This window comes from Acinonyx jubatus, chromosome B2 (assembly GCF_027475565.1).
Source record: "Acinonyx jubatus isolate Ajub_Pintada_27869175 chromosome B2, VMU_Ajub_asm_v1.0, whole genome shotgun sequence".
Taxonomy (NCBI): domain Eukaryota; kingdom Metazoa; phylum Chordata; class Mammalia; order Carnivora; family Felidae; genus Acinonyx; species Acinonyx jubatus.
The window spans coordinates 83,710,867-83,738,316 of record NC_069385.1 but is presented as its reverse complement, the minus strand read 5'-3'; the positions used below and the strand labels follow the sequence as shown (position 1 = coordinate 83,738,316).

At 36.0% G+C, this 27,450-nt stretch overlaps 1 long non-coding RNA gene across 1 annotated transcript in view; it reads left to right on the top strand.

Moving 5' to 3' along the window:
* LOC113598801 (uncharacterized) overlaps positions 1-27,450 on the top strand; it is a 285,808-nt gene that overhangs the window by 165,432 nt on the left and 92,926 nt on the right. Inside the window, exon 2 of the long non-coding RNA XR_003419528.2 lies at positions 5,494-5,551. This is a non-coding gene — a long non-coding RNA (uncharacterized LOC113598801). The remainder of the gene's footprint in view (positions 1-5,493; positions 5,552-27,450) is intronic.

Below are 27,450 nucleotides of genomic sequence, written 5' to 3'. Positions count from 1 at the left end.
ATGATCCCATGGTCCATGGGTTCGAGTCCCGCGTCAGGCTCTGTGCTGACAGCTCAGAGCCTGGAGCTTGCTACAGATTCTGTGTCTCCCTCTCTCTTTGTCCCTCCCCCATTAATACTCTGTCTCTCTCTGTCTCAAAAAAAAAATAATAAACATTAAAAAAAATTAATGTGTAATTTTGATGGAAAAATAGAACTTAACTTTCTTGACTTTTGATAAATAAACTCTTTGCAATAAAAATTGAAACTTCAAACTTAAATTGTGATTTTTCTGAAGAACTTGACATGAAGTATTCAGAAAGAAAAAAAGCCTTAACTGATTATATCAATTTAATTTAAAAATTTATTATATATGAATAAATAAGCCCCCTTGATTTTGAATTCCCTTTATTAGTGAAGGTTTAATGTAACTTTTAGAAAATAGTGAATCATAATTATTAAAAGACATTCTAATGTGTGAAATATACATTGCAGTGTTTAATTTCATAGCTTCCTAGTAAAGGAAAATCATAAAAATTATGGAAGTGATTTTACGAATTCAGTAGTCCTTATGGGCACGTTTTTAAAGCAAGATATCTAATTCTAAGGAAGTTCCTAGCTTTTGCTATAATAAATTTGCAGAACTAAATAAATGTTCTTCAAAAAATTTTTCTCCATAGGATTAGTATAACTGGCATTATTTCTGACTATAGGCTTTCCATAAGATAATTTTATAATGCTTATTTATGATAGTTACATGGCAGAACAAAAAGTGATTTATATACTTTTACATATTCAAAAATTGTAAACTCTGCACTGTTTCCATTGGATTGTAATTAATGTATGTGCATGTACAAAGGGATATCAGTTACAGAGCTACAAGAATTCTGAGGTTATGTGGGGAAAAGCTCTCTTCTAGACACATTTCCCCTGAAACTAACTTCTAATAATAATAACCATTAAACTTTTTTATTGCCAAAAATTTGATTTGCGTGTTTTGGAAATTAAAAGGAGTGAGTGTGATTGAGTGGGGATTTGAATATTTGGACATTGCAAATCTTTAATAAAGGTAAATGAGGGCCTTGAAATTATGTCATTCTTTTCCCTTGCTCTTTGTTTCTCCCAAACCAATAGAAGCATTCCAAATAATTGCATTAACTATAAAACTGCGTTAAGTTTCTGTATGCAGTAATTAAAACTTGTTGTCAGTTTTTAGGACTAGGTATATTTCTGTACAAAGCCTTGAAAATGGCTACCAGTGCTTTGATATGATCTTTTAGAGAGAAATTTAAGTTTGTCCTACAGGATTGCTAAGAAGTACTTAGATCGTATGAGATCTTTCGCCTTGTGAGTGCTTAGACATTAATTAGAATTGTGGCATTTTATGGGTCAGCCAATGGAATTATTGTTATTGGTTACTTAATAGATTTGTTTACAAACAGGCTTGTTCTTAGAGATACTTGGAAATTTCAGCAAATAGGTAGTTGGGAAAATGACATGCGGCACTTAGGATTTTAATGAATTAACAGTGTTCCAGTGTGAGATCGACTGGACTACATCCTCACTCCCATGCCCTGTGAACATGGAGAAAGCTTGGGAGGCAGTTTCCCAGATTTCTCTACCCAAAGTGTTTCAGTTAGATTTTGTTAATGGAAGGTATTAGGAACCAGTTTGAAAGTCAAAAGAGAAGGAGAAACCATTATATTTTTAGCAGCAACTATGAGCAGGTGCACAATCAACAGAAGTGAGGCTTATGGTGGCTTCAAGACAAGTCCCTATGGTGGCGCTGCACTGTGGTTTGGGCATGTCCTGATTTCATGCCTTCTATCATCATTTCCCTTGACTTTTGCTCTCCTAGCCCTTCCCATAGTCATGGAACACCTAATTCCTGGTATTAAACACTTTCCTACTTGATATCTATAGGTTTTATATTTTTCTGATAAAATCCTGCGTCATCTAACCATAAAAATTAAAAAAAAAAAACCTCAGGCGGTTGATGGGGGGTGGGAAGGAGGGGAGGGTAGGTGATGGGTATTGAAGAGGGCATCTTTTGGGATGAGCACTGGGTGTTGTATGGAAACCAATTTGACAATAAATTTCATATATTTAAAAGAAGTAAATGTTTCTACCAGTTTATGGCTCCACTGGCCCTGAAAAAAAAAACACCTCAGGCATTGTTTCAACAAATATAACCAGAATTTTGCTAAAAAGTACCTAGCACCCTGCGTGATAGGGAGACTGCATAGATGTATATATTTTTCCCCTCTCACCATTGTCTTTGGTTGTGTTCCCCAGAAGCACACTGAGACTAGGGTTTAATATAAGTAGTTTGGTTGGGTAATTCCAGAAAGCACTGGTAAGGAAATCAAGAAGTTATATAAGTAAGGGAAAGAAGCTAATAAAGGGTAAGGTTAATTAGCATGTGATTGTGGAGGGATATTAGAGTTCAGTCATGCTGAGGACCTCTCAGTTCAGAGCTTCAGAATTGTCCTATTCAAGGGCAAGGAAGCTGGTGTATTGGTCACCAGTTTCCATCTGTGACTGGTTGAGGGCCATGCCAGGAAGCATTTACTCTTCAGTACTTATGCTCTGCTCCTCGTGCTAATGGGCCAAGCAGGCTGCTGCAGCCAGAGATAGCTCTCAAGCAGTGACAATTCCAAGTCCTTGTAGTAAGACATCATGGACATGTACAAGAAATTATTAAAGGGCTGTGGATTCTGAAATCATATTATATGTAAAAAAACAAAAACAAAAACAAAAACAAAAAAGGTGCATACTGTATGTGGCTACGTTTGAAGGTAAAAATAGAAATTATTGATGGATAAGAACTTATAAGTAATCCTTGAGAAACCGAAAACAGACAAGATCCAATTAAGAAAACAATGGTAGGCAAGAACATATACAGAAGGCCCTAAGGGAGAGTCTTGGGATAAAGGGGGGATGATATGGCACCCTACCTACAAATATAGTGGCAGCAGAAAATGGGGAAGTCCAGGAGGAAATGGCAAAGGAATTAAGTGGGAAGTACAGTGGGAAATGCTAGATGGTCTGACTCCTGTGGATTCCTTTTTTATCTGCCCAAGAGCCAGGCATCAAAAGTGGGGTTGTGTATCTTTGGGAGGAAGCAACACTTGAGGAAGGTAGAGCAGCGCCCAGTATGGCTGGTAATGTCCAAGGGACCTGGGAGCAGCTGAACTCAGAAGACTGGATAGAAAGATACTCTGCCTAGGGTAGAATTTCTACCTCCTGGGTTTGACTGCTTGCTTCCTTAGAGATAGTATTTGGTTTGTTCTTCTATCCCCTATATTTTCTGTAAAGTAGAAGTTATATCTAAAGCTTTGACCATATTCAAGTTAAAAATATTTTGACTAGGATCTATTATATCCCTAATCTTTTTTTTTTATTATATGAAATTTATTGTCAAATTAGTTTCCATACAACACCCAGTGTTCATCCCAAAAGATGCCCTCTTCAATGCCCATCACCTACCCTCCCCCATCAACCCTCAGTTTGTTCTCAGTTTTTAAGAGTCTCTTATGCTTTGGCTCTCTCTCCCACTCTAACCTCTTTTTTTTTTTTCTTTTTTTTCCTTCCCCTCCCCCATGGTTTTCTGTTAAGTTTCTCAGGATTCACATAAGAGTGACAACATATGGTATCTGTCTTTCTCTGTATGGCTTATTTCACTTAGCATAACATTCTCCAGTTCCATCCATGTTGCTACAAAGGGCCAGATTTCATTCTTTCTCATTGCCACATAGTACTCCATTGTGTATATAAACCACAATATCTTTATCCATTCATCAGTTGATGGACATTTAGGCTTTTTCCACAATTTGGCTATTGTTGAGAATGCTGCTACAAGCATTGGGGTACAAGTGCCCCTATGCATCAGTACTCCTGTATCCCTTGGGTAAATTCCTAGCAGTGCTATTGCTGGGTCATAGGGTAGGTCTATTTTTAATTTTTTGAGGAAACTTCACACTGTTTTCCAGAGCGGCTGCACCAGTTTGCATTCCCACCAACAGTGCAAGAGGGTTCCCGTTTCTCCACATCCTCTCCAGCAACTGTGGTCTCCTGATTTGCTCATTTTGGCCACTCTGACTGGCGTGAGGTGGTATCTGAGTGTGGTTTTGATTTGTATTTCCCTGATGAGGAGTGACGTTGAGCATCTTTTCATGTGCCTGTTGGCCATCAGGATGTCTTTAGAAAAGTGTCTATTCATGTTTTCTGCCCATTTCTTCACTGGGTTATTTGTTTTTTGGGTGTGGAGTTTGGTGAGGTCTTTATAGATTTTGGATACTAGCCCTTTGTCTGATATGTCATTTGCAAATATCTTTTCCCATTCTGTTGGTTGCCTTTTAGTTTTGTTGATTGTTTCCTTTGCTGTGCAGAAGCTTTTTATCTTCATGAGGTCCCAATGGTTCATTTTTGCTTTTAATTCCCTTGCCTTTGGGGATGTGTCAAATAAGAAATTGCTGCAGCTAAGGTCAGAGAGGTCTTTTCCTGCTTTCTCCTCTAGTGTTTTGATGGTTTCCTGTCTCACATTCAGTTTCTTTATCCATTTTGAGTTTATTTTTGTGAATGGTATAAGAAAGTGGTCTAGTTTCATTCTTTTGCATGTTGCTGTCCAGTTCTCCCAGCACCATTTGTTAAAGAGACTGTCTTTTTTCCACTGGATTATATCCCTAATCTTTTAAGAGCCTAAAACACATGGAAGAGAGAAAAAAAATTCAGCAAAGAACTGCATAAGAGAACTTACATACACCTCAAAAAAGAATTAATAGAGGAACCAGAACACTAAAAAAGTATTTGTTATTCTCAGAGACAGAAGTGAAAATATAGCATCTGTGATGCAGGGAAAGAAGCTATGGAAATGAATTAATCGTTTTGGAAATAAAAATATCAGTGTTGACATAAAAATTCAAGATAGGCTGAATGGCTGCATGAATGTGCCTAAAGATTGAATTAATGAACTAAAATAAAGAGGCAAGGGATTCTTCAAGAATAGAACAAAGAAATAAAGGTTTGAAAATCTAAAAGACCTATTAAGATATATGGAAATTAAATCTGAAATTACCAATTTTTGTTCCAGAAGGAGAGAATGGAAAGGATAGATAGAACTCCCCAGTTGAAGATATAACGCCTAAAATTTTCCAGAAACAAAAAGGCAAATGTCCTGCCAATAGTACAATTTGAAAAATTAATAAAGAAAAAAATGAACATAAACAACAATGAAAAACAGAGTGAAGTAAAGAGAAAATGCTAGAATCTAAGAGAGAGAGACAGAGAGACAGAGTAACTGAGATAGATTACTCAGAAGATACAGAAGTTTGAAATCAGCTTTCTTAACAGCTACAGGTGACAATGGATTCTAATTTTTAAAGTACTAAAGGAAAGGAATTTGGACTACAATCCTATACCCAACCAAACCAGCATTTAAAGGTGAGGATAAAATAAGGATCTTTTTATATATAGAAGGAGTTAAGAGTTAATTCTCTACAAATCTTCTCTTTAGTAAGAACAACTGTGAAAAGAAGATTTCATAAGGAAGGAATGAAATGCAAGAATTTCTGGTGAGTAATCAAATTGGTAAAACTTATTTTTTTTATAAAAATTATTTATTTATTTTAAGGGGTGGGGGACAGAGAGAGGAAGAGAGAGAATCCCAAGCAGTCTCTGCACTGTTAGTGGAGAGCCTGACACAGGGCTTTATCCCACGAACTGTGAGATCATGACCTGAGCCCAAATCGAGAGTCCATGCTTAACCAACTGGGCCACCCAGGCGCTTCAAATTGGCAAAACTTATTAATCGTGCAAAGCACCAAATGTCAAAATCAAAAAAGCATTTGATATTCATTTATTATTAAATTCCTGGGGATATCAACGTTGTGGTGGAATGAAAAGGAAAAATGTAGTCATTCTTTCTTATTTGTGGGGAAGATATGTGGGGGGGAATTAATATAAATTAGAGAAGATTCATAGGCTTTTATTAGTTCCTTCAAGCATATGGGAGAAGAAGAAAGGGCCAATGGTCTTTTTCTGATCTGACATGCAATGTTTACAAATATTGATAAGCTTTAAGGGAACACATTATAACATTATGACCAGGGCAACAAATTGTTAAATAAGACAGACTTTTCTTTGAAAGCTACTTTCCCATGACATGGCAAAAATTTCTAAGTTCAGCATGTCTTATTTTTTCAAGATCTTATTTTTTTTTAAATTTTTTTTTCAACGTTTATTTTATTTTTGGGACAGAGAGAGACAGAGTATGAAAGGGGGAGGGGCAGAGAGAGAGGGAGACACAGAATCGGAAACAGGCTCCAGGCTCCAAGCCATCAGCCCAGAGCCTGACACAGGGCTCGAACTCACGGACTGCGAGATGGTGACCTGGCTGAAGTCAGACGCTTAACTGACTGCGCCACCCAGGCGCCCCAAGATCTTATTTTTTAAGAGCAAAATTATATTAACAGAGGACAGAACCAGTTGGTAACTTATATTTAATTATATGAGTTTCCAAATGGCATGAGGGAAAAGACTTATAACTGTGAGGCTTCTTAATTTGACTTTTCATAAAACCTGTAGAACATTTACAAAAGACTTATCAGGTATAGAATCACATTTCAATGTATCAATATCAGTTCTGTGTTCATCAAGCACTAGAAATTTCTAACTAAATCATGGATTAAAGAGGAATCAAAATGGAAATTATAAAACGATGTGTTGAATGGTGGGCATTCTACAAGATTGAGGGGACATGGAGGAAATGTTCAGGCTCAGGAAAGAACAACTGAATTATAAGTTAAATAATCAGGTAAAACATGAATAGAAGAGATATCGTAAGGGCATATATGATGCTTTAATAAAGAACACTGGCAATAACTTCCGTAGGAGTTCAGAAAAAGAAGTAATCTCTTTATTTTTAAGTGATCATAAATTGGGATTTCCTGGTTCATAGAATGTGCATTGATAAAAAGGATTTTGATACATATTACTAAAATTTTACCTAAAACATAGTACATCAGCAATGAATAAGCAGGCCCATTTCTTGCACCCACACAAACACTGGGTATTACAAATTTATAAAATCTTTTAAATTCGATAGGTAAAAATAATATAATAGTCTCTCAGTTATGTAGGTTTTTCCTGCTATCCCAAAGTAAAGCATTCCTATGAAACTTTTTTTCCCTTTTTTTGGGGGGGAGGCAGAGGGAGAGGAAGAGAGAATCTTAAGCAGGCTTGACTCTTAGTGTGGAGCCCTACACAGGGCTTAATCCTGACCCTGGGATCATGACCTGAGTCAAAATCAAGAGTCAGATGCTCTACCAAATGAGCCACACAGGGACCCTTCCTGTGAAGCTTTTTATAAGCAGAAATGGTACAAAGTGAAAAAGCAATTGCCATTATTTTATATAGAAAAAAATTTGAGCATTTGCAGACCACCAGAATAACCTCTTAGGCTTTTCTGGTACCTTAGAACACATCTTGCAAATGGATGCCAAAATAAATCACGATAAAACACAGATGCTCACAGATGCTCACAGACATGGTTCAAAGTTATGGCAGCCGGATGCGGAGATGCTGAGTATAGTTCCCGGGGAAGGATCTTGGCTGCGCCACTGCCGCTGTTTGGGGTGTGTGCTGCCTCTATAACAGAAATGCTGAATGCTATTTTCACTTTTCAGCTTTTTCGTAAAAGCAAAAATCCTCTTCAAATTCTTTCTATTGCTTAAAATAAGTACTAATTTAGGTCTTTTATAAAAGCAAAGTGGTGTAATACAAACTTCTGAAAAGTGAGGGACGTCTATATTTGTTTACTTAATTGTGTGACCATTTTGAAATATGTTTTGGGGACACTTGTAATTATTTTAGAAATTTGGAATGCCCTTTGAAATTGTCGTCCTTCGAACTTGCCCTGCATATTTATTTCATCCTAGTATTTGGAGTGGAAAGTGTTGATACTGAGGAAAGGGAGCCCACTGTATGGGTTTTCCAGGGCGATGGTCCCCCAGGAATGGTCTTGCATCTGTATTCCCCTGAGAATTGTCTTGGGAGCCTGGCATTGTGACCAAATGCCAGGTTTGTTAAAAAAGGAGGTAGAGCTTTGCCAGGTTATAGAATTTAGCTTGGTGGTAAGTGGTAAGGAATATCTAACTCATAACAATCCCCATTTAATTGCAGGCCCTCAGTCACAGTGAATTTCTCTGAGAACCACCATATCAACTATATTTGTTCACAGTTAACTGGCCCAGATTTTAGCACTTTACATAAATTGGGCCAATCAGAGGCCCTTCTCTGGGAATCTTAAATTGAGATTATGAGACCCTACTCTCAGTCTAAACCCATCTCTCAGGAGAGGGGATAAAGAACTATTTTATTTTTTGCCATGGGGATCAGGGATCAAAGAGAAGTAAAAAAAGGAAAAGAAAAGTAAGAACAAATTGTTTTCTGTAAGTGATTCCAGTTTGTTCTTGAGGCCTGGTTACATTTGCCTTTGGATTCAGTGAGAAACATTCATAATATATATGTATGCATTTGTTTTAACTTTCACCTGTTGTATTGGTTCTATTATTTGTAATCGATATAATCCTAACTGATGTGGTGGGCCAGAGTGGACAAAGATACGTTTCTTGGAATTACAGTGAATAACCCAGTCCGGCTGCAACAGGGGGTACATAATAGGAGATGGTGGAGAGCTCTGCATTCTAAGGAGCTGGTCCTGGGCTGCCTTTGCTCAGTGTATTTCAGAGAGGAGTACTGGAGCACATTAAAGGACTAATCATACTCACCCACTGAAAGAGCGTTTAGAATTGAATTAGTAGCAGGCTTAGTTTTACCACTGGTCAAAAGCAGAAGATGGTCAGTATGAAGAAAGCTGACAGGTTAAAGGGAATGGGTAGAGCAACAGAAGTGTCTTGGTCTTTTCAGGAAGACGTAGAAGAAGAATAACTATAGAAAGATATAGATGTGACCCATCTTTAATGACGGCTGCAAAAGACACTCAATTATTTAAAAAGAAAAGCTTTATTCTCAGTCTCTCAGATCCTGATGGATGTGGATAGAGAACTAAACCCTAAAGCTTGCCATTCCAGGTTAGTTTGACTCTACTATTGATTATTGGTTGCTGTCGTTTACATTTTTAAAATATTCTCTTGCCGGGGCACCTGGGTGGCTCAGTCGGTTAAGCGTCCAACTTCGGCTCAGGTCATGATCTCAGAGCCTGGAGCCTGCTTTTGATTCTATGTCTCCCTCTCTCTCTGACCCTCCCCTGTTCATGCTTTGTCTCTGTCTCAAAAATAAATAAATATTTAAAAAATTTAAAATAGTCTCTTGCCTAAGCTCTTATTTCACTTAATATCTACACTTCTTGGCATGCTGGCTGGATGGTACATTTGACTAATCCAGCATATTCTCCAGTGACCTTTGAAAATTTTTTCCTACTTTTTTTCAAAAGGATGTTAAATAAGTTCCACACATTTTTTAAAATTAATAAGATGGTTCTAATAAAGACAAAAAAACCAATCTAATAAAATATAGTGATTTGATATCATATAAGTATAAATTAAACATAAAATACATCAGTCCAAGAACCCCCAAAAGATACGGGGTTTGCACAGAAATGAGAACCACAGCTTTGGACTTATCATGAGCCTTTCCTGGATTTCTTCTGTTAACCTGGCACAGAGTGTGCACACAGGTCCAGGAGGAGCTGACCACTTTGGAATAATGGGGAATATTGGAATAATGGAGAAAAATGGAGAGAAGGATTTGGAGTTTTAGATAGCTTTGTTCTGAATTTTGATGACAGTTTGATTATTACAATTCAAAGTAAAAGTTCGTGAAGTGTTCAAAGATTTGAATAATAAAATAATTTTTACTGAGTCTTTAGGTTTAAATATTTGAGATCTGAAAGGCAAAAACTATGCCTAAACTTGCATATATTATCACTAAGGGCTGATCTGTTTGTTTTTTTTTTTTCCCTTGTTCACAAAAATGGGTCAGCCATTTATTTGAACAGACATGTAAAGGAAAAAGACATCGCACAATCTTTGTTGTACCCTATTCTAGATACACAAACATACACCGATACTGTAAAAATCACATATTAAAGTTTCCCACCTAAAATTGAACAACACTCTTTTTTAAATGTATACACTTTTTTTTACAGATAATATGCTAATTTTTTAACTTGGCAAATGTGCAGAGACACATTCAATGTGATAGAAAAAGGCAAAATTATAGATCAGGAGCAAAGAAACAAATGACAATGAACCCATACGATGTTTATGTCCCATGCCTTGTTCTAGGTGATTGGCATATATTCAATCTTCACAGTAGTCCTATGAGTATATACTGCTATCAGGCCTATTTTAAATTTTTTTTTTAACGTTTATTTATTTTTGAGACAGAGAGAGACAGAGCATGAACGGGGGAGGGTCAGAGAGAGGGAGACGCAGAATCTGAAACAGGCTCCAGGCTCTGAGCTGTCAGCACAGAGCCCGACGCAGGGCTCGAACTCACGGACCGTGAAATCATGACCTGAGCCAAAGCCGGCCGCTTAACCCACTGAGCCACCCAGGCGCCCTGATCAGGCCTATTTTATAGATGGGGATGATGTATGGAGAAACACTAACTTGCGAAAGGTCACATAGTCTGGATTTGAAGGCTAAGGGCTGATCTTTTATTTAATAAACAACTCTGTCAAGAGATCAACTTTTCTACTCATTATTTTCTTCTAAGAGAAAGAGAGGGGAAAGGAGTGGAAAAACATGTTATTGAGCTGGACACAAATGAGGCCATCTTTCAGCTTCTCAACAACGCTATAAATTGTGTTTTATCACCCTACTTTTATAAAAGGGGACCATGTGGCTTAATTCTTTAGAAATTTGATTAAGCTCATGCAACGAGAATCAAATCTGGTAGAATTAAGATTGAAATCCATATCTATATCATTGAGTGATTGATTCATCTGAAAAAATAAGTTTTTACTATGTGCCAGGCATTGTGTTGGATATTATAGACCCAAGGGTGAACAAGGCCAGAGACTGTCCCTGCCTCCAAGGAATTAGCAATCTGGTTGGGGAGATTAGCACTAATCAAAGACCACACAAAGCATGTATATTGCAATTGTAATAAGTGCTCTTAAGTAGAATTAGAGGATTTTACAAGAGTTTGTACTGGGGACTTCGGTCTCATCAATGGAGGACAGTAAAAGCTTTCATAAGGAAGGGATGATGGAGTTGGCTCTGACAGTGAGAAGGCCAGTGAAGTCTAGTTCAGGCAGGTATGTTAACTTGCACAGGGAAAGCTCCTGTGCCAGGGGAGGCTGGGAGTTTGAGGTTAGCAGAGCAGAGCCTTATAGGGTTTTGGTCATTTGATTAAAATTTTGGTCTTTATCCCAAGAGCAATTAGAAGCTATTGAAAGTTTCAAGGTTGACCTTTGTTTTGAAAACACTACTCTTTCTGCTTGTAAAACACTCCGTTGGTTAATCACTTTTTCTATTTGCTTTTCAACTGGTGGTTGTATGCATACTTGGAAAACAAAGTTAGCTTATGTTCCTATCCCTCTCACTGTTTCCAATTTTCAGCTTTAAGTTTGTAAGAAATAAAGAAAATGAATTATAAAATTTCACCTCAACCTTTGAAACGAGATTCCGTATTCATATCTTGGAAGAGAAGACAAAAAATTAATAACCCAGTGTTAATTAAGATCTGTCTTATAGATGAATCTTTTTGGGGGCATTTCCTGTCTGCCTCCGTGCAGTCATCAAACATTTGGACCTATTTTTTACACAATGCACATTACTAATTTCCTTTGGTCCCAGTGGGAATTATGTGTTTACAACAAAGAGGAAAAAGATACCTGAGTGGTTAGGGACAAAAATTGTGAAATATATAGTTGAAGGGATAAAATATTAATTTATAAATATTCATTTAATTTTGAAAAAATAAATGGGAGCTTTCTGTTTAAAAATGTTGAAAATTTATGATTGAGTTTTAATTTATTAGATAATATTTGATATTGACATTAACAGTGAACATATTTTTCAAGAAAATAAAATTTCTCTTCACCTTTAGAAGAGAATTCTATGATACTGAAGTGATGTAGCAACCAGTTAACCTTAAGTTCCAAATGGAGACCAGAATATTAACTTTCAAGTTACACAATTCCTAGCAAAGAGTGACAAGGCCATAGCTAAGAAAACACCCATTCCAAATATATGATAAGTAGAACGATACTGTAAACATCATTAGTAGCTAGCTTGAGCATTACTTTTATTGTAGAGTTTTATGATCAATTTCCTATTGTCCGTGAGTACCAATTATATGTTAAAGCATGATATGGACAGAACATTTACTGCTTGGTGAAAGTTACAATTAATATTTTGTAGAAGTGCAGTATGAAAAATGAATGACTTAATGCAGACAAGTGGGTGGTTTTGGGAAATGATCACAAAAAGTGCTTGCAACACCATATTAACCGTATGAGATTAGCTACTGTTAAAATATGAAAAATCAAAAATTGCTTTCCTGGGGCTAGCTAAGTAAAAGGAAACTGCCTGAGCCAGATCTGAATTAAAATCTTTGTTTCTAGACTCAGTCTGAAAACTTCCTTTTTCTTGTATTGCTGAAGTGTTTCATGTAAGAATAAGCTATATCAGATGTTAAAATATCTGCTGTTCTTTCTTTAAAAAGTCAAAGTCAAAATAATCTATTCCCCCTCCCACTCAGGAATAAATGTATTCAGTTCACACCGTTACTCAGGTTTGGGTTCATAGGTAGGTAAAAGAGAATATATCTAAGATTACTTTAAAAGCCATGTTCAAATTTAGATGTTTCATTAATTTTTGTTTGAGCTTTAAATGCAAAAAAAAAATCTGCCATTCAAACATATTTCACTTCTAACATAAATAACATTCAAGGATTTAACAATATTTATACTCTGTAAATGTAGAAATATTAGTCCCTTGAAAGATCTCTTCATTTACAAAATATTTCTGTTACCGGTATCAGACATGGGGACTCTACAACAATTGGAAACATAGGAAATTAGTTACTCATGTAGAAATTCCCCCTCATAAATTTTGGCTGCTTTCACTGAAGTCTATCATCCGAAATGCCATCAATTTTCACCTCTCCTTCATTCCCATGCTGTCTTGTAAAAACAAAAGGAAAAAGAAAACATAATCTAAAAATTAACTGACTCTTCCACAAATTCACACTCAAAATTAAAACAAGAACATTTTGAGCCCACGTAATACACCCCTCCCCCCAAAAAAACTCAAGAAAATTGGAAATGATTCTTGTTACACATAAAAACACAAACCCAATTTCCTGTATGTTTGCTGGAACATAACGGGTCTTTAAGAGAGTGAAAATAAATACTTTATAGCCCTACAATCCGTAGAGCAGCATCACTGGTGGCTTTGGTCTGGTTGCGATCGAGTAGTAAGTTTTTATTAATGTATGTAGGACTCTCCCACCTCCTGCTGGAATGCTTCATCACCCCACTCCCCCAACCTTTGCTCAGTGGATGATTACAACACTGTGTGACACTTCTGGTGAAGGCTTTGGAGTCTCCGTTTGTGATTGAAAACAGAATTTTGAGAGAGTTTATACCATGTTCTTAGAGACAAATAGCTCAGTACAAATACTGAAATATTATTGAGGAAAAAGTCCTAATCTTTAGAAACAAGTTACAAAAGATCTAATTATTCATTTCCTTCCTCTATCACTTTAAAACAGTTGTTTTACTTTACTAATAATATTGTTGTTACAATGTTAATATTAAAATTTAATATTTGGCTTTCAACAAGATGAAATAATATGCAGGAGTTCAGCAGAAGAGCAGAGAGAAATTCATCAACAAAGCAATTGTACCTTTAGAGCAGGTTACCAGTGACACATACAGTCACCATGTATAATGTATGTTCCATGGGGATGCTTTTATCCACTCTATTTTATTTGCCCTATTTAATTTGTTTTATGTTAGTAGATTTAAAAATGGAAAAACAGCTATTTGTGTTATCCTACAAGTTCTATTTGATAATTCTTTAAAGCTAAGATGTGTATCTTTAAATTTATTTTCACTGGCATACTCCGTGCCATTCAAATTATTGGTTAGGCATCTGTTTCCTTAATAACACACAATTGGATAAGAGAGAAGATTGTCTTTGTAGATAATGTTATGTCTCTTGGTGCTGGGGGACTGTACTTTAATTGAAAAATGTGCTTATCTAGAATTAAAAAAAATATATACAATGAAGCCCTACATTTACTAACTCTTTGCAGTACTATTTAATCTCTTTGGGCTCTAAATTTCTCACCTATAAAACAGAAATGGTAATAAGCAACATCATAAAGCTGTTGATAAAATTATGAGACTTCTAAAGTATAATGCCTGTTTTATGATTTATTATTATAGCTATTAGTTTCACTTTTGACAATCTAATATTGTATTTCATTTTATTAACTTGACTAAGACATATTATGTAATAAAACAAATAAACTCCCTATGCTATATATAATTCAAATTTATGAAGAAAGAGTTATGATAAAGTACTTAAGTTGAAAGACATATTCTTCATAACCAAACTGCATGTTATCATTTCGAGAATAGTGAAAACACATGCTGGCAACAGAACATTAAAATATGTCTGGTATTGTCTCATTCGGAAATAGAGGTAATTTTTTATAGTTCTGAAAACATCAAAGAATGGATGGAGTTAGGAGCAATATAATATATTCATTTCTATAGTAGGTTGTTATAGACCAGTAAAAGTGAATCTATACAATGAGGCCATTACATGGACGCTAAAAAAAAAAAAAATTAAAACTAATTTGATACCAAGGTCTTTTCTCTCTTATCTTGATATTTTAGCAAGGCTACCTCAGCAATAAATTATCTAATGCAAGGACACTGTTGATTCTCTTTTCTTTGCTAATATAATATTATGTTATTGTTATGATTGTTGAATTACTATTGAGATAATAGATACCTGGATAGATAATATATTACACACATAACTTGATCTATAATGTGTGTCAAAAAATGAAAAATATTCAAAATCATGTATTTCTCAATCATGTATTTTGCCTATTCGCCAAAGGAAATAATATTTTTAAAAATACAGCTAGATTTTCAGTTTCTATTTTTCATCCTTTCCCTTGACTCTTTAGGACTAACCCTGAGCAAAACTGTGGCATGGATTTCTTTTGTTTTCCTCCTCATTTCTTTTCCTGTGCATGATACTGCTTATCCACAGGCACCAGGGCATGTCCTTGGAATTGTTTTTCAATTAGTGGTGATGGATTTACATTGATCCATCCACACCGTTGGCCCAGTGTCTTTTGTGGTCATCACCTGCACTCTTTTGGACTCCAGGCCAACATTAGTAGTTCTGCTTTTGCCTTGGAACTGAGTGAAATGGACTATCTCATTGAGAGACTTCACGCAGCCAGTCCCAGGTAAAAAACAAAAGTAAAACAAAAGGGCTGCCTTTCTCCCAACCATTCTTCCTAACCCTTTTAACAAACCATTGATGAGACACATTAGGAATTCCAGGGAAGTTGTCTGCATTTATCTTCTCATTGTTTCTACTGGCAGGATTAGGAGGCCAAATCTTAAGAAAAGAATCTCCAAATGATACATATTTTGAAAGATAAGCCTAGGAATTACAAACTCCATACAAGTGAGTAAGAATATTTTCAATACTGTCTAGGTAACTGTGTAGTGCAGCTGTGCATTGTCCTGCTACCGATAGTGGTGTCTTCCACATTATGTTAGAGCCACCCCCCACTTCATGTTGGCTTGTGTGTTTTACCTTTTAAAAAATAGTATTTTCATTCAGTTGTTTCACCTTTACATTTCCAGAGAACCTAGTCATTGGAGAGCTCTTATATTTCTGAATTCCTTGCTTAAATAATATTTAGGCAGCTGAAAGCTTCAATTAACAGACTTCATGTTAACTTCAGGTTAAGAATTCCTAAAACAATAAAAGCATTCTCCAATAATCTACTTCTTATCTCTGATAGAAGATATTGATTTTCTTTTCTGAAAACATAGGATTGTTGTAATGTGTTAGTCTTTGTAGTTTCCTAATATACACATGTAGCTCATTCTTCATCCCAGAGGATGAAATCTCTTGATTCCATGATTAAGGGATATATTTTCCCATTTTCTCCCAAGTACATTTTACAATGTGTATGTTTACTACTGTTTGTAGAAAAGAAAGGCTTAATTTTTCCCTTTTAATCTGTAAAATAAAGAAGAAATAGGTAATACTCAAATTAAAACACGGTGTGCGGTTGCAGGATAATAATATAGAAATACCATATTAGTCCAATCCATAGTTTGCCCACCATAATTCTTAATTTCATATGAAATTCCTAACATGCTGAGTGACATAGATGCATTTGATCTTTTAATTTTACTTTATTAATTTTTACTGGTAACATTATAACAATATTAACAGCAATCAAAACAGAGTAAGTTTTTCCCAGACCTTTAATTCTAATGATTAAAATGGATTTCACCTTTTCCATTTTAGTTACCATATTTGCTAAAATCGTAGTTGACAAGTAAAATTATTTAAATTACCTATGACAGAAAAATAAGAGAATCCCTTTGGTGGCTAACTTTAAAAAAATTTTTGGAACAATCTCAAGCTTACAGAAATTTGAAAGTATAATACAAAAGCTTTGTGTTGTTGTTTGATATCATTTGAGAAATAATATTCTACCACCCTCCAAGATCTTTAGGGTGTATTTACTACAAATGAGGATTTTCCCCAACACAATCACAATATAATCATTGATCAAGAAACTAATATTGATATTTTACTACCATTTATTCCTCAGGCTTCACTCAATTTCCCAGTTATCTTAATGTTCTTTATAGCAAAAAGATGCAGTTTATAAATACTGATATATTTAGTATATATTTAGTTGTGTCTCATAATCCTCTTTACTTTGAAACACTTTCTCAGTCTTTCCTTGTATTTTATGATTTTGTTACATCTGAATTTTTGGGTACTTTGGAGAAGTCCTCAACTAGGACTTAGCATATATTTCTTACTGCTTACATTCAGGTTATGTTTATTTGGCAGGAATATGACAGCAGTTAGGCTGTGTTCTTTTAACTGCCTCCTATTATGTGGCATAAATTTTTAATTTTTCTTATTGCTGATAATATTTTCTTTTATCGCTGATCTGATGTGGTATCTGCTAGGCTTCTGCAGTGTAAAGTTATTTCCATTTTGCTTTGAAATATATAAATATTTTATGTGAAGGTAGTTTGAAAATTCCTGTTCCTCATAAAAATTTCAATTTACTTATATTCATGTGAATTCATAACTCCTGGTTTGCTCAGTGAGTGATAACTTATTACTATAAATATTTATTTTGATGTTCAAATTTTCTCCAACTTAGTCAATGGCTTCTGTAAACTTTAAGCTTACTTCTGGGTCCTTTTAAAAAAAGTCCCCTTTGAATCAAGAATAGTCAATGGGGAAAAGATAATCTTTTCAGTAAATGGTATTTAGAAAACTGGATATTCACATGCAAAAGAATGGAATTGGACTCCTATCTTCCACTCACAAAGATTAACTCAAAATAGATTAAAGACTTAAATATAAGAACTGAAGCCATGAAACTTCTAGGAGACAACACAGGGAAAAAGCTCCTTGACACTGGTCTTGGCAGTGATATTTTGTATGCAACACCAAAAGCGCAAGCAACAGAAACGAAAATAAGTAAATGGGACTACATCTGAAAAGCTTCTACTCAGCTAAAGAATAATTATAAACAAAATGAAAAGGCACCCTACTTAACGGGAGACAATATGTGCAAACAGTACGTTAGATAAGGTATCAATAGGTAAAATATATAATGCCCTTATACAACTCAGTAGTAGAAAACCAAACCATCTGATTTTAAAAAATAGGTCGTGGGGCGTCTGGGTGGCTCAGTCGGTAAAGCGTCCGACTTCAGCTCAGGTCATGATCTTGCGGTCCGTGAGTTCGAGCCCCGCATTGGGCTCTGTGCTGACAGCTCAGAGCCTGGAGCCTGTTTTGGATTCTGTGTCTCCCTCTCTCTCTGACCCTCCCCTGTTCATGCTCTGTCTCTCTCTGTCTAAAAAATAAATAAACGTTAAAAAATATTTTTTTTAATAAAATAAAAAAAATGGGTCGAGGACCAGAATATACATTTTCCCAAAGAAGATATACAGATGGCCAACAGGTAAATGAAAAGGTGCTCAACATTACTTACTAATCATCAGGGAAATACAAATGGAAACCATAATGAGATATCACCTCATATGTGTTAGGATGGCTATTAGCAAAAAGACAAGAAATAAGAAATGTTGGGGAGCATAAGGAGAAAGAGAACACTTGTGTGTTATTGCTGGCAATATAAATTGGTGAAGACACTATGGAAAACAGTATGGAGGTTCCTCAAAAAATTAAAAATAGAATTACCAGAGGCGCCTGGTGGCTCTGTCGGTTAAGTGTCTGACTTCGGCCCAGGTCATGATCTCATGGCTCATGGGTTCAAGCCGGAATCAGGCTCTGTGCTGACAGCTCAGAGCCTGGAGCCTGCTTCCGGTTCTGTTCCTCCCTCTCTCTCTGTCCCTCACCCGCTCATGCTTTGTCTTTCCCTCCTTAAAAAATAAATAAACATTAAACAAAAAATAGATCTACCATATGATGTAGCAATCCCACTTCTGGGTATATGTTTGAAGGAAATGAAATAATTATCTCAAAGACGTATCTGCAACCCCATATTTATTACAGCATTATTCACAACAGTCAAGATATGGAAACTAAATCTTTATTGGTGAGTGAATGGGTAAAGAAAATGTGATAAAGAAAAAGTGAGGAAAAAAAAAAGACATATAATGGAAAGTTATTTAGGCATTAAAAAAAAAGACTGCAATCCTGATATTTGTGACAAATGGATGGACCTTGAGGGTATTATGCTAAGTGAAATAAGTCAGACAGAGAAAGACAAATACTGTATGATCTCACTTATATGTGGGATCTAATAAAAAGCCAAAATCATAGTAATAAAGAGTAGAATGTCATCTACTATAGGCTGAGGGGTGGGGAAAATGGGGTCATGCTGGTCTAAGGGTAAAGTTCCAGTTATTAGATTAATAAGTCTTAGAGATATACAGCAAGTTGACTGTACTTAATGATATTGTACTATATACTTGAAAATTGATAAGAAAATACATCTTAAATGTTCTCACCCCTCACACAAACAAAATTATAATTATGTGAAGTGATGACTGTGTTAACTAACCTTATCGTGGTAATCATTTTACAACATATATGTGTATTAAATCATCATATTGCACATCTTAAACCTATACAATGTTCTATGTTAATTGTATCTCAGTAAAGCTAGAAAAAATTTAAAATTTCTCTTCATGTTTTGAGCATTTTGTTACTTTCTAGCACCACAGAATGTTCCTTCTTATGTTTTCTGACACAGCAACATGCTTCCATTTTGTATCATCCCTGCTTTAGCCATGAAGTTGACTATTTCTCTTGTACTTCTTTTGTTGAAGAATGACAATTAGAATTGGAGATCTGAGGGGTGGATTTGCCCATTGTTATTGGGTGTTGCTGCTTACAGGCTGTTTTGGTGGAAAAAGCTATATTAATTTTGACACCTACCTATATGTATGTCGAAGTGCGTGAGCTCATACTGCTACATGCAATTTCATTGCACAGGGTTCATCCTAGTTTTCTTGCTTTTTGCATTGTTAACTCTCTTCTCCCACAGTGAGAAATCTGACTTAATTATCTTTAATATAGTTACTTATTTGTTCAATTCCTTGCATGTAACCAATTTCCCTTTGCCAGTGCTGCCTCTCCCCTGCACAGATGGCCCTACTCCCCCTGCTCTTGGCTCTAACACCACATACTTGGCAACAGTTCCCAATATGGGCACTTTCCTTACCCCACTTGGGCCCACCCTGGGCTGCCTTCCAACACAGGCACTTTCCTTACTGTCCTCAGGCTTTCATGCCCACCTTTGGAGCACAGTAGCTCCTCTGGCTTGCTTGATGCCTCCTAATGGTTTGTGGTCTGATTTGCCTGGGAAAGAAAGGGAACAGAGCCCGATGCAGGGCTGGAACTCATGAACTGCGAGATCATGACCTGGGCTGAAGTCGGATGCTTAACCACCTGAGTCACCCAAGCGCCCCAAGTTTTTATTAATTTATTTTGAGAGAGAGAGAGAGAGAGCATGCATGAGCAGAAGAGGGGCAGAGAAAAAGGGAAAGAGAATTCCAAGCAGGCTGTGTGCTGACAGCATAGAGACTGACGCAGGGCCTGATCCCATGAACTGTGACATCATGACCTGAGCCAAAACCAAGAGTTGGATATTTAACCGACTGACACTGAGTCACCCAGGCACACCCCCCCCACACACAATTTTTGTATTTTAAAGATTTAAGTTGATAAGAAAAGAGCTTATCATTTGACATTCTGTGATACCTTTTGGAATGCCATATTTATCTTGATCTCTGTCACTACTATTGCACAACTGAGTCACGTCTTCCTCTTATCTCCCTTGAAACACTTTTCCGTCTTGATTTCTAAGGCAACACCAAATCCTGATAATTTTTCTTTTTCCTAATCTTCTGTATTTGTTTCCTTTCTTGTGCTCATCCATTAGATAATGACATTCTTTAGAGTCCTGTCTTCTGTCCTTTTATTCATGAGACAGCTCCTCGGTAGGATTTAGCAATGACGTACATACTCTTCACTTGAAAATCTGACAGCTGGGCCCGACTTAACACATCTTAGTCTAGAGCCAAGATGAGACTCCTACTTCAGTAGCCTAGCCCCACACTAACATGCATCACCCCTGAACACTAAGTGTGCCTTTGGAAAATAAGTTGCAATTTTATTTGTGGTATAATGACATAACCCAAATTCTCATAAGCATACTTGGGGGTCTCAAGTCCAGGCATAAGGTCAGTGTACCACCAAGTTTCAGCAAGGACTTACATGGACATTGGGTCTCAAAGTTGGTGATTTGTAGCCCCTGAGATGGATGGCTGTTACCATAATTTACCTCTCTCTTTTCAAAATGGGGAGAGTACATAGTTATCAAAATTGTATGTATAAAATGTGGAGCTCAGCTTGGGAAAGGCAAAGATAGATCCAGGGTACAGAATAGATGGCAGGCAGAAGTGTCCAAGGGATGCTAAACAGGATAACACTGGCATCCTGCAAGACAAGGCTTCAGGACTGGGCATGTGTGAGTGCTAGGGGTCAGAAAAGGTGATTGTTTTACCCAGGCGAGCAGTCTGATGTCAGAAAGAACTTTGTCATCATGACCTTTTCTCTGTTTCTCTTTATTAATTGGTGAAGTTCTCACTGTTTTTTTCTACAAAGAAAGAAAACAAAATTCTTCCCGAAGCCACTCTTAGGAGTATTTGTTCAGAGGATAAAACTGAGATGAAAATAAGGGTTCCCAGCACTATATCAAATTGATGTGTTAATCTCAACACAAATAAAAACAGAAAATTTCTGTCTTACATAGTCCTTGTCACTTTTTTTTTGGTTAATCGATTTTGGATTGTCCATTTACCTCAGAGGAATAGCATGTGATCTATTTCTTTTTTATTTGTTTGCTTGTTTTAATAAAAGATAATTTTAAAACTACTTAGCAATTGCAGGAAGTTACTCTTTTTTTCACAGTTTGGTAATTTACTTGTAACTTTACAGCAGTGGCATTAATGAGACTAAACAACATACTTTAAAAGAAGTTGGATCAACCAAAGTAGGAATTTGCAAATCATTTTGGCTTTGTCCTCATTCTATCTCTTTTTGGACATAATCTGATTGATAGAGGAGTAGGAGCAGGGAGGCTCGATGTGGAAGAAATAGCAAAAAGAATAACAAAAAAGGCTGAGCTCATCCCCAGGCTGGGCTGCATCTTAGCACTGATCACATTTATCAGAGTTCCCAAGTGTGGTGGTGACAAATCCTTTTTCCTGGCTTCTTGCCTTACACAGGATTAATAAATAATGAGCTCAATATTTTAGGAAAGGATTATTTCATTATCATATCTTTCTAAAACATTTACTTTGGTTACTAGCCATTATTGATTTGTATTTGAAGCACAGTACTATGATAGATATCTATATCTATTTTTATAAATCTCAGATTAAAGACAACATGACACAGCACACATACATGTCTGTATACATAAATACATTGCTACACAAGTGAATGATAATCATTTTTCTAACACCAGCTTATAATTTTGTTCTTTAAAATATTTATTTTGATTTCATGGCTAGATTTGAAAAAGATACCTTGAAGAATGTCAGTTGCAGAGAGTGTTTTTGGAAGTTAAGTCTTCTGATCTCTCACATCCAATAATAGAGAGCATCATTTAAGGGGTAGGGTGGGGAGGAATGGGCAGAAGTAGATGAAGTGGAAAGTTGGTTTAGGCACACCTGCCGAGCTTGTCCCGGAAGAGGAGATTGCAGATAGGAACGTTGGTTTGATCGTCATCTTGTCAAATCAGCTCTTCTCAGAGAGCAACTGCCACTGTTTAAAAATGAGTTATCTCCTTACTGATTTGTTATCTGGGATAAAATAATCACAGCTCTCTTCCTAATAAGCAGAAAAGTTTTATATATTTTTTTGATGTCAAAGGAACAGAAGTAGCCAGAAGCATAGATGAATGCAATTATGTAATATCTAGTAACTACCACTGTGCATCATAAACATTAAGTTCATGATAACTTTCATCCAAAAGTGGGATTAATTTGATCTAAACCAGATGAATGAAGGAAGCAGCTACTGTGTAAATAGTTCACTTGTTACTTTTCCAGATAGAAAACAAACTAGCTATAAATCTTTTGGGGCCCTTTAAAAAGCCCAAAACTTTCATAGTTTTGTCAGGGTAACATTAGTTTTTGGAATCTTTAGAATGTAATATTTTCCAAAGATAAACTCTAAAGGGTTAGATGAGCGAATAGGCACACAAAATATTTTAAGTGATACAGCAGCAGATTTCTTCCCTATACTTTTTCAGTTTTAGGCTGGGACTGGTTTTTCTAGGTAATGCTATTAAGTTGTTATATTCAAACAGGCATAAAGAAGGTATGTTTTGTTCTGTAGACTCAGTGTACCGTGACACGTCCACAATGGAAGAAGAAAAGTCTTTGTGGTATTTGCTTCAGACCACCATTTTGTGGCTACAAATCCATTAACTACTTCAGAAAAAAAACAAGCAGTGACATTTTCCATGAAAAATGCCATTATGTAAGCATGTGTCAATATGTAAATGATTAGAGTGTTCTAGCCAGATCCTTTAGCCTGCCTTTAAGCCCCTTGCCCTGCTATCCCTTTATACTTGGGATGCTTAAGACTAGTGAAGAGCAAGAGAGAAAGAAAGAAAGGAGCAGAGCATCTCTTTTAATAAAGTTTGAATCCCTTTCCCTCCAAAACAAAATCCTTTTTGCAATATTTATTCAGCAACTCAGTTTTCATCATCCTCTCATATTCTTTGCACGAAACTTCTCCTTTAGTTTCAGTGCCTCTGATGAATTTTCAACCTTCTTACATTCTCTTCCTGTCCTGCTTTGGATTCTGAAGAGCTGAGACCCTTTTGGTAAGTAATAGTTGGCATTAGTTCTGTTTTTATCCCAAGACTTCATCCTCACATGCCTTGAGGATAGAAGCAGCCAGGGGAATACAACACTGTTTATTGAACACAAGAATAAGATTTTATATTGAGATCGGGTCCTGTTTTATTCATTTGTATACTCCCCTCTTTGATGGATGAAACAGCTAGCACAGTGCATGGCACACAGTAAAAGGCACTCAATAAATAATTGCTGGAAAATGAAGTCAAATATACTTGAGTTCTAGCTCTGGTCCTCAGGCTGAGTCACAGGGAAGTTTCATTTTCTCTACTATAACACACGAGTAACGCAGGCCTTATGTAGCTGTTACTTTAACTAAATGAGATAAACTAGTTAAGAAGTGCCTTGTAGAGTTCTGAAAACATAGTAAGTCCTCAATAAATATTAGTTCCTCTCTCTTTTGACTAGTCATTTAACTTTCCTGAACTATCCTCTTCTCATCTGTACAAGAGGATAATAATATCCTGATGGGTTCCCCCCCACCCAGAGGATTAAATGAGTTTAAGTTTATGCCACACCTTTTATAATATTAAAAAAAAAACAAAACTGATGTGAGTTATTGTTAAGGTATTGAAAATCTTTACCAAACAGATGTTAAAACACTGATGGGCTAAGGAATTTAAGAACAAGGTGACTGTTGAGAAATTCTTGTGCAACTTTTCAGAGCTTTAGTTTCCTCATTTGTGAGATGGGCATAGAAAGAGAGCTGACCTTGCAGGACTGTTGTGATGTTTAAATGAGATAGTGTGCAGAACGTTCTCTGAACGTTCTGAAGTGTCCTAAGTACTCAGTGTGTCAAGATTGTGTTAAGTAGATTCATCTTTTTTGTGTGTGTTTCCTTTAACCTGAGACTCTGTCTTGACAGCTTTAAATTACTGGTCAACTTCTTTTTATGCTCCTTTATAGAAGACATAGCCCATCATCTTTTGATTTGAACAGAAAGGGTGGGAGGTGAAAAAATAAATGTGGAAGCAAGTAGGGATCCTTGACTTAATTAAATTGATATTTTATACAAAGGCTGAGGTTTTCATTTAATTTTTAAAATTATTGTTGGTCCTTTTTAACTATTGATGATCATAATAAAATTGAAGATCATTCTGCTGGAAAAATTATTATGTCTTGGTCAATGACCTCTTAATTGAAATGAACAGAAATACACATTAAATTGTGTGAGCTAGAAAGGGACTTTTGTGGATGGATAATAGGCGTTCACAGAATCCAACATCAGCTAGACTGGGAGGGGACCCAGGAGTAGGTCACATTGTCGGTCTTTATTTTTACTTTTCTTTGTGTACCAGCTTCTCTCCTGCTGCTCTGCAGACATGTTTTACTGCCTAGGCTTGGAGTTGATCCTCCCTGCCTGGACCATGACACGAGGTCTTGAAGAAAAATGGCTGCCTAGAGACCACCACTAAGGTGTGGGCAGATTTCAACTCACCCAGAAGGGCTCTCCTAGAGTAGCTTTCTTGCATGAAATAAGTATATACTATAACGTCAAAACAGGAAATCTTTCAATGTCATACATTTTTTAAAAACCTAGATGAGTAATAATAATACTGTGTGCAATCAGCTACATGTATTGTTACAAAATGAAAAGGGTTCATTTATTTAAATGGAAATGTATGAGATTCAATGTGTTTTTGATAATTCTATTTTGAACAAAATGCTCAGTACTGTTTAATATGCATTTTTAAGGCCAAGTAAAATATAAAAATTATTTGAATTTTAGCAGTGGGCCAGAAAATGATGAGTGGCAAAATTCCTATGGATTTATAAACCCTCTGTATTTCAAGTTGATCATTTGGTCCTTCAAGTAGAATTTGTGCGCATAGGGTAGCTATAATAACTCACTCATGTAAATTACTGTTTGGCCATATCTTCAGTCTACCCCCAAATTGTTTTTGGAGGCATCTTAATCTCTTCTGGCTTAATGGAAGTTGGCAGACAAGGCAGCGGGGAGCTATTGTAGATTTTCTGTTGAGTTGGGGCCAGAGTTCCATCCAGAATTGAGTTCATTGACAACATTCCCCTCACCACTCACTCTTTCCCAGACTTTATTTGAAGATTTTAAAGGTTCTGTTGGATGCAAAGAGCATGGATTTGGGAAATTAGTAGAGAAGTCAAGATCTGGGAGACTGAGTGAGAAGAAGACTAAGGAAAAGATCTTTAAAGTTTAGGAGTTTAGATAAGTTTTTATTAGGCAGATAATGTCTTAACATTTATGATCACATCATAACCCAGAAATATGTATATGCACATACTTTTTAAGAGATATGTATGTGTGCTATCTATAATAAAATACAGGGCATTTTACCTTTGTTTTTGTTTTGTTTTGTTTTGTTTTGTTTTGTTTTTTTAGCAGCACTTATAGTTTGCAAATAAATAACAAAATACAATGTTTCTGGCTAAAATTATAAATATGGACCTAGCAATGTTTATTAGGATATGCAGTTATTTAGTAAGCATAGGACTAAGCAAATTACCAGACAGATCCTCTACAGTGATTTATTTTGCATATTGCCTTAATTGATGGTTGATGTCAAGAAGTACAAAGAATTGATAATGATGGTAGTATCAGCCACCAGGGTCTGGTTCATGAAGAATATTTCACCTGGCATTTTAAGAGGCAGTCACTTAGAAATACCCAGGCAGCCTTGGAAGAATCTTGCGTTCAGTAATTAGATCTGACATTTCTCTTTAAGATAGACCTTATTTTCAAAGAACAAGAGATTTCATAGCTTACCCCAGGCCGCTGTTATCTTTAATACTAAGCATATGACCTTTCAGAACTTTATAGGTTTGGTTTCTTCAATAAAGTATTTGATTCTTCCTGGACAAAAGCCAAGTCTCTGTAGGTCTCCATCTTTTCATTTACAATATGAGCTTGTAAAAAGAGAAGACCTATAATCTCAAAAGGTTTGTTACCAGATTTAGGAGCATCTAAAAAGCTGTGAATATTAACTAAGCCTGTCTGCAAAGACCTGTGGAAGGAGGCAATAACTTTTGATTTTAAAAGTCAATAATTCTATATGCCTGGGATCTCACTGAGGATAACTGAGAGTATAGGAGAGTTTACTGCAAGGAATGTGGTTGGAGGTTGCAAAACAAGAAAACCAAACGGGGGCCTCAAACTTAAATGAGCTTTCCTTACATGTATTTTCCTACATTTTCCTACATGTATTTACTTTTTTTATGGCCTTTAAGAGTTAGTTCTAAGAATAAGCCAAACTGTGGGTCTTACTTTTCATTCTTGCTTCAGGCCTCTTGGACATTGGGTTTGTGCCTGAACTTCAGTTATATTTAGCAAAGGCAATATAGGGATTTTCCTAGAAAGCTTCTGTGAAGGAAAAATGTTATAATTTCAGCTCTTCCAGCACATATAAATTTTTTTCCACAACCTATAATTGCTCTAGCCATACCTATGTATCTGGCACATAGTAAGTTCTTTAAAAAGTGTTTATTGATTAAATTCATGCTGTTTAGAGAGAAGTATCTCAGTATTTGAATAGAAAAAAATTTCAGAAGGACTGAAGCCTGGGTATGATTTTATTCTGATGACTACTGCCTTAGTGAATAATTGGGTTGCTTAATTTATTTATAGTACACAAGACAGTTTTCTCCCCAGTTAACTCTATTTTGAAGAAAGGCTTACTTCTCTTTGCTTTAGCTTTATTCCCTGTCCCTGCCTTTTTGTTTCCTTTGTCTCTCTTCCTCATAGTCTTCCCTTTTCCCTGGTGTCTTGTTTTCCTTCCATTCTTCTTCTTCTTCTTTCCTGTTCTTTTCATCTTCTTT